We start from the raw sequence: 8,928 nt of genomic DNA, 5'->3' as shown, positions 1-8,928 counted from the left end.
TCACTTAAAAATTAAAGCAATCAGAAGACTTCCACAAATTTCCATCACCTCATCTATTCTCTAGCATATAGAGTATCGGGAATTTTTTAATTTCCCACATTCTCATGGTAACAGCTAGAAATCAGAGCCAGTTTTAAGTTCAATTGATCAATGATAACTCACCGGAGTGAACATGCTTTTGCAAGCCCAATCAAGGACAACCCTTTGATGCTGAAAATCAACCAGTCATAAAGCGAGTCACTTCAGTAAGCATGCCTCTGAATGCCAACCAATCAACAATAGTTTCACTCAAGTTATCACTTCTACGTATGATGTCAACGCACTTAGACCCCTGAAAGTTCACCAATCCCTGAATTCCTGTTTCTCAACATCCAATATAAGATTAGCAGTCTGGTCTGCTTAAAGCCTGTGCCTCACCAGCATGGCTGTCACTGTCTCTAGTAAGCAACAAATTCAGCTTTGTCTTTCATTTCCTATATTGAGTAGTTGTCTTACCATCCTCTGATAATACTTTACTTTCTTTCCTGTAACTAAAGATCAGTGGTTCTTAAACTGGTGCATTTTTGCCTCCCAGGGGACATTTGGCAATTTCTCCCCCCTCCCCTTTACCCCTCTCTCCCTTTGTTGTTGTCTATAGTGTTTATCTTCCTATAACACAATATATACTTCTCGTTATGTTTATTTCTCTCCCTGTTCCCATTGGAGTATAATCTGTATACTCTTCTCAAGAGTAGGAATTTTTGTCTTCATTTTTGTATCCAGTGCTTACAACAGTGCCTGGAACAGAGTAGACACTCAATAAATCATTTTTAAATGAATGTGTATAAGCTTTCTAAAGGATTTGGACTTTCTCGTAAAACCCAAAGACAGCCATTGAAAGACCTTAAGCAGCCCAGTAACGTGAATAGTTGTGCATTTTTGGAAACATCACCCTAAAAGCTATGTGAAGAATGGATTGGAGCCAAGAGAGGATCTGGAGTGACCATTAGGAGGTTGCTAAAGGAACCCCTGCAGAAGATGATGATGGGTGTGGAGACAGCTGGACGTGGGAAGATTCAAGGCACATTTTGGAGCTAGAAACAACAGGACTTGGTAACGGGGTATATGTATATAGCAAGTGCGAGAATCGGTTTGAAGGAAGACTTACTGACTTTGGCCTAAACAGCTATGTTTGTATACATGTATTTCCAGATCCACTCAGACCTTGACATTTAGAGAAATTCCCCCCTTCTACCCCCTATTTCTTTGTTTGTTTGTTTGTTTTGTTTTTTGAAGTGAAAGATTGTTCAGGTACCAAAGGCAACTCCATCTTTGCTTGAATTTATTTGAAGCCCTTAGATTTGTTTAACACCTTTGTGTTTTGTGCTGTGTTTGTAAACTTACATTCTAAAAAGACATTGTGCTGTTTTGGGGGTAAGAGGTCTTCACTCTTAATGTTGCCACCCCAGAGGACAGAAAAATGGCTGTGGGTTAAAAGAATAAGGAAGTCCTGTTAAAAAAATTATAACAATATATCCAAGACACGTTCTATAAAAAAGAACAAAAGCCATCTGCAGAATATATTCTGTATAATCCCATTTATGTACAAACTAAAATAGAATACCTGTGTGGGTCCACATATGTGTATGTAAATACATAGAAAAAGATCTGGAAGGGTGGACATCAAACTGTTAACAGTCTTTTGGAGTGGGGAGTAGGATTGGATGGAGAGTGAAGGGGAGAGTTTCACTTTTTCTATACTATTTATAGAAGATTACACAGCAAGGATGTATTCATTATTTTTAAAATTAAAATTAAATTTAAAGACACAGTATAATTATCCATATGGCTATTGGGCTAATCTTGAGACTATTACAACTCTACATATTAATATTATTATCTTATTTCACCTCTCCCTGCTGAGTAATAAAAAAACATTTCTTAAGAATCTACTTTGTGTAGTAAATATCTCACATTTGTATTGTACTTTATGGTTTGCATCTATTGCTTACTACTCTAGGGGTAAGGTATTAGTTAGAATTTTATTGGCTTCAAGTAACAAAGCCAATTTAACTTAAGCAAGAAGGAGACTTCGGTAGAATAGTATTTCTTAAAATTGAGTAATGTTCATTCTACCTTTTAATTTTGTTTATCCTGTTTTAAACAGAAAAAAAGCCTCCTCCTCAATGTTGACAAGTTATTTTTTATCGAAATGTTACTTAAATGCATAAATTATTTATAAGCTCCTTACGCTTATAGTGCTTATAAAACGTAAAATCAGAATAAACTTTACATAACCATAAACTCAAAACAATTCACATTAGTAATATTAATTTACTCTGATGAATGATGTTGCTTTGCTGAACTACGATTACCAATGTTGGAGAAAAGTAGAAAATATGTCCCAGTTTAACTTCTCTATTTAATCTGCTTCACAAATCTTTGCCAGAGAGCATTCCTTTAACGTCAGTTTAATGAGATGTCACTTGACATCTTCATAAAACTGTCTTGTTCCCTGGTAGTTAAGTTAGTGTTACTGAAATCTTTATCAAATGAGTCTATAAGTCAATTATTGCTGGAATTGGGAATAGGAAGTAATATCTGGACTTCAAGATCAATATTGCAGATGTCAAAAATATCATCTAGTTTTAGCTCAGAACTTTCTATTAGATTATTGGAGGAAATAAATACACAGATGACTCATTCATATAACTTTAAATGATTGACCATTGCTCAGTTTTTTAAAAATAAATTTCCACTTTTTATTGGACTTGGAGTATTAGGACCACTGTGAAACTTGCTTTGGATTTCTTATTGTGACGTCATGCAGACTTCATTTGATAAGAGTGTATATTTACATGTTATATGTCAGCCTTTGTCCTCTTCTCATTAGCCTGTAACAATTAGCCTGCAATATATTACTGCATCACATGATGTCATTTTCCTGACGTCAAGTATAAAACTAAATGTATTAAATAACAATAAACTAAAGTTGAATTCTGTTTCAGTCTTTCAGTTATAAAACACCACTAACAATAGCATTGTTTTTATAACTGATGGTTGTAAGACCAAGTGACTTAGTGCTAGAACAGTATTGCATTGAAATCGTAGCCTAAACAAGAATTTCAATCTTTTATTATATTGCTCTCACACACGCATAATGAGACGTGATATCATTATTGTGTCAGGTGGAAAGTATTTGGGAACAAAGGTCTTTTCCGAGGCTGTTGTTTATAGCCAGGTTCACCCATGGCAGTGGACAGCCTCCAGTGTAAATCCTCAACACAATCACTGGAGTGGTTTACATCTGGCAACCACTGATCTTTTTGCCATCTCCATAGTTTTGCCTTTTCCAGAATGTCATATAGTTGGAATTAAACAGTAGGTAGCCTTTTCAGATTGGCTTCTTTCATTTAGTAATATGATTTTAAATTTCTTCCATGTCTCTTCATGGTTTGATAGCTCATTTCTTTTTAGCGCTGAATACCACAGTTTATTTATCCATTCACGTATTATAGGGCATCTTGGTTACTTCCAAGTTTTGGCAATTATGAATAAAGCTGCTATAACCACCTGTGTGTACAGGTTTCTGTGTAGACATAAGTTTTCAACTCCCTTGGGTAAATACCAAGGTATGATAAGACTATGTTTAGTTTTTAAGAAACTGCCAAGCTGTCTTCCAAAGTGGCTGTACCACTTTGCGTTCCCACCAACAATGAACAATATTCCTGTTGCTCCACATTCTTGTCAGCACTTGGTGTTGTCAGTGTTTTGGATTTTAACCATTTTAATAGGTGTGTAGTGGTATTTCATTATTGTTTTAATTTTCAATTCCCTACTGATATATGATATTAAACATCTTTTCATATGCTTATTTACTATCTGCATATCTTTTTTGGTGAGGTATCTGTTAGCCCTTTTGCCCCCTTTTTAATTGAGTGAGTTATTGTTTTCCTACTGTTGAGTTTTAAGAGATCTTTGCATATTTTGGTTAACAGTCCTATATCAGCTACGTCTTTGGTAAATATTTCCTTCCAGCCTGTGACCTGTCTAAATACATCAGTTACATGCCCTAATGTTAATAAAATGTCTGCCTGAACATTGTGAGGGAGGAGCTACTGTTTCTACAATCCATCCAGTCCTTCAGAGCAGGCCCTTTCAACCTGAATACTTAGAGGTGAGGTGTTTCAAAACCTTCCTGGACCCTTTGTACTCCGTTTTTTCTCGCACTATTGCATTTTTATTATTTTCCCACTGTATTTCATTCAAAAAATACTAGTCATGACCCCCTAAACTGATTTCATGACTTAAAGTTTCAGAAATACTATGGTAGGTAAATTTGCCCATTAAAAAAAAATAATACACATAAAAGTGTCTAGTTTGTAAAAGGTGGTAAATAAATGTGAGCCTTCAGTTTTCTTTTCCTTGGGCAGCCAAACTTAACCTCAGCTACAATTTGCATTTTGTTTCTATGACATCTGTATGTGTAATCCTTATATGAGTAAATGATTATAATTTTCCTAATTAAGTAAATTAAAGACTCATTACTTGAGGCTTCTCAATATCAATGCCAGCTTGAGCTGAGCTGATGACAAGCAGTTAGTCACCTTTGACTCTTCACCAAGGAATTTTTATGATCGTGGGTCATAGTTAATCTACAGCAAAATAACCAATAGTGCAAGAAGTAAACATTTTGAAAGGATTGCTATACATTGATTGCTAACATGGGACTATGACCTTATATTTACATAAAACATTATACTTTCCCGTGTATTTTCACATATAACATTATACTTTCCCGTGTATTTTCACATATAACATTTCATTGATCTCACAATAACTGAGATGCTGCTAAAAGAAGATATTACTGCCATTTTACACGTGATAAAACTGGGGAACAGAGGATTACACTTGTGTTCTCAACCCCGGCTGTAGATTAGAATAACTTAGGGAACCTGAAAAATATGGCCAGTGCCTGTGCTCCAGAGATTCTGATCCAAATGGCTACATGGAAAACATCAGTGTTTTCCAAATTGGCTCCCAGTTAGTCCAATGTGCCGTCAGGCTTGAGATCCAGTGGCTTCCACAGTGCTGACTTTAAGATTCCAAGATGATAAATAAAATTAGATTTCATAATATAGTGAATACCTTTCAACACTTCCTCAATCCTTTCCTCCCTCACTGCATTACAGGTTGTAATTATAGAATCTGCTGGAAAACAATTCTGGAAATTTGTTTGAATCGTTGTATATATTCAACATTCACAAAATAGAATTTCCTGGAAAATATCCTCAATGCAGACTAGCTAATTCTGACTGACTTGTTTTCTGAGTTAGTGTGAACTGTGCATCCTTACCGCTGGTCATGTCATCTTCATGGGTAAGCCTCAGGCTGGTAGAGCGGGCCCTGCTATCTCAAGACATTACAATAGTTCATTCTTAAAATTTTATTATGCATCTCTAAAAAATAGATTTTCTTATACATTCTTGATATAATTATCACACCTAATCAATATAACGTTAATTCTCCAATATTCTCTAATAACCTTTCAAGTCCAATTTTTCCAATTGTCCTGAAGGTGTCTTTTAAGTTTGATTTGTTCAAGAGGACCACACGTATTTTGTTGTAAATTTCCTTCAATCTGGAATTGTTCTTTTAAAAATTACTAAAAAAAACACACTTTATGAGAGAAAAATTCAAATATATATAAGAGAGAGAATAGAGCAATGAACTCCAAGTACCCATCAACCAGCTACACTGAACATCAACTTATGACCATCCTTGTTTCGTCTACGTTCTCATCCTATCTCCTATGCCTCCTTCTTGGATTTTGAAGCAAATCCTAGATACAGCATTTTATCTGTAAATATTTCAGTATGATTCTCTAAAAGATAAGAGCTCATTAAATAAAAATCCACAGTACCTAAAAAAATTAACAATGATTTCTGAATATAATCCAATAGCCAAACCAAATCACCCATTAAAAAAAATAGTTGGCTCGTTCTAATCAAAATGCAAACAAGGCCCAAATACTGCGTTTGGTTGCTGTGCTCTTATAACTCTGTTAACCTGCAGGTTCCCTTTTCCTTGTTCTCCTTGAAATACAATGTTAAAGAAAATAGGCTGTTTATTCCATAGTTTTCTATATTACATATTTTGCAGATTACATCCTCAAGATAATTATTTAACAAATTTTCTGTCCTTTTTAATTTTCTGTAAACTGGTAGTTAAAAGTTTGACTTATTCAGATTTGTTTTTTTGGTAAGACTCCTTCATGATAATTGTGTGTACTTCTGTCAGCAGATACGAAATGTCTGGGTGTTCTTTTTTGTTATGCTAGGAGCCATCGATTATCATGGCCTGGATCTGTTATTTCATTAGGGATTACCACCCTCCCATTTTGTTTTCCATGACTTATTGACAAGGCCAGGCTAGATATTGTGGAGATTGTCCCCTGCATGTGTTTGATTGTTTCATATGTCATTTAACTTGTTCCTTTGTCCTCGGAAAGTTCCTGTAACTGGACGTTATAGCCTAAATATTGATTAGATTCAAATTCACGGTTTTGGCATTATTACTTCATAGGTGAGGTGATATTTTGTACTTCATGTTACATCATGTTAGCTGGTACATATTGTTTGCATGCACTTATTTTGAAGGTCCCTCTCCAAATCATGTCAATACCTAATCAAAGTATACCCACATTCCATGTTAAAAAATTTGGCTGTAACCTTTTTAAAAAGCTTTTAAAATAATTTAGTAACTTTAAATTTAGTAAGAATAAAGCTTACGTTTTGTTTCTGAAAATTAAAATTGATTACATATATAAAAACCTATATGAGTTAGTTGTCAGTTGATCGGTTAATATTAATATAATCTTATTTTTGTAGACTTTTTTTTCCCTTTATATTATGAGGAACTTCTAATAGACACAAAGGTAGGCAGAACAGTATAATGAACAGTTCTCATGTATTTATCACCCAGCTTCAGCTTATGGTTAATGTTATTTCATCTAGCTCCCCTTCCACTTCTCCTTTCCTGTATTATTTTAAAAAATTTTAATGAGATATAATTCACATACCATAAAATTCACCTTTTTTTCAAGTATATACTTCAGTGGTTTTTAATATATTTACTAAGTTGTGCAACCATTACTATTCAATGATTTTTAGTATGTTCACAGTTATACAACCTTCACAAGTCTCTTTTTAATCTATAGATTTTCCCCTCCAAATCCCTCTTTCTCCTTGCAATTTTTTTGTTGAAGAAACTTGCTTATTTATCCTGTACAATTCCCATCGTCTGGATTTTGCTGTTCGCATCTCTGTGGTATTTTTTTATATGTTTCTTTGTCCTCTGTATTTTCTGTAAATTGGTAATTAGATACAGATCTCTGTTGAGATTCAGGTTCAAATTTTTTCTACAAGACTACTTACTTCATAGTCATGTTTATGTACTACAGATACGTCTCATCTTTTATTTTGTGATGTTAGTGGTTGGTGCTCAATGGCTTGATCTCAGAATTCATTAAGGGTTACAAATGGTAATGGTCTATCATTCACTCTTTATTACTTGGACTACTTACTCCAGTAAAAAGAAAATTTCCTTTACTATTTGGTTATTCAATGGTAGTGTTTCTTCAGAAAATTAATATTTATTAATTTTGATTTTTATATTTTAGAGCCATAGACTTTTTCAGGTCTCAAATATTTTCGTAAGCAATGCGTTATAGTGCTTAATGGGTAAAACACCTGCCCACAGGGATTAAAGTGGAAAATAAGGAGGCGGGGTCAGTGGCGACAAGAAATTTGCACCAAGAGGTGTGCATCCTCCAGCAGATTTTCTCTTTTTCCTCCTCATCGCAGAAGGTTCTCCCATAGGAAACATCACGGGGTGGGCGGGGTGAGGAGGAAAGAAGCCACCAGATCTAAGAACCTTGAAAAGTTTTGTCTTGCGGAATTTATATGCTTTCCCCTTATCATTCATAAACATCAATGAACAATCTGTGTTTTCCCACTTTGCACCGCGCTCACTAAGTTCAAAGCCAAATTTTCTGTTTGATTTTGGAACAATGGGAATTCCTGGTCTGTACATCTACGTTTTCCTTCGACCTTGAAGTTCTATACCTGTTTCTGTCTTTAAGCTGATTCAAAATTTCTACGAACAAAAGGGGTTTGATTGAACAAAAAAACATTTACAGAGCCATCAGTCACCTATGAAAACACCTTTCTCTTGGCACTCTACTCCCTGCTGGGTGTTACTTTAAAAATCTTTACTAACGTAATGAGTTAGAAATGGTTTCTCATTGGGGTTCTTAATTTGTGTTTTGTGACGACTGGTGAGCTTGAATTGTTCCATGTTTGTTAACAAGGTTTTGCTTGGCACGTGGCTTATATTGAATTAGGGAGGAGTTCATCCCGTCGATTTAAAGACGAGAAATGAAACCCAGGACTACCTCCTTACATTTAAGCTTTGACTCCACCCCTGGATTTTTCTCCCTCCAAGAAAGCCCTTTGTCAACGGTCAGGAAAAGGAATCTCAGTCTGCAAAGCTGGCAGGACACTGTATGTTCCCACCTGTGCGTATTATGTGCATATCCTATTCCTGATTTCGGTATTTATGGGTAAGACTTCCTGAACCCTGAACGTGCCTGAAGTACTGGCTACCGCCGGGGCTCTTTCTGCAGGCGTGGCCTCTCTCACTCGGCCTTCGATTGGCCCGCCTGATCCGCAGGACTCGATGCGACGCGGGCTTGCTTAGCGCGGTGGATGCGAGCGAGGAGTAACTGCTTCTGCCTTTCTCTCCCCCATTTTTTTTTAGCCATAGCTATGGTTACCACGTCTCTCCCCGCCTCCCTCCACCAGGCAAGAAGGCAACTGGCCATTGGCTGCCTGTCACCAAGTCAGCCAGTCATTGGTCAATGGCGAAGACCGGGCGCTCCCCCTTCCC

The sequence above is a fragment of the Rhinolophus sinicus genome, chromosome 8 (genome assembly GCF_057876585.1).
Source record: "Rhinolophus sinicus isolate RSI-liver-muscle chromosome 8, RSI-T2T, whole genome shotgun sequence".
Classification (NCBI taxonomy): Eukaryota; Metazoa; Chordata; class Mammalia; order Chiroptera; family Rhinolophidae; genus Rhinolophus; species Rhinolophus sinicus.
The sequence above is the reverse complement of the archived record's forward strand: the minus strand, read 5'-3'. Positions refer to the sequence as shown.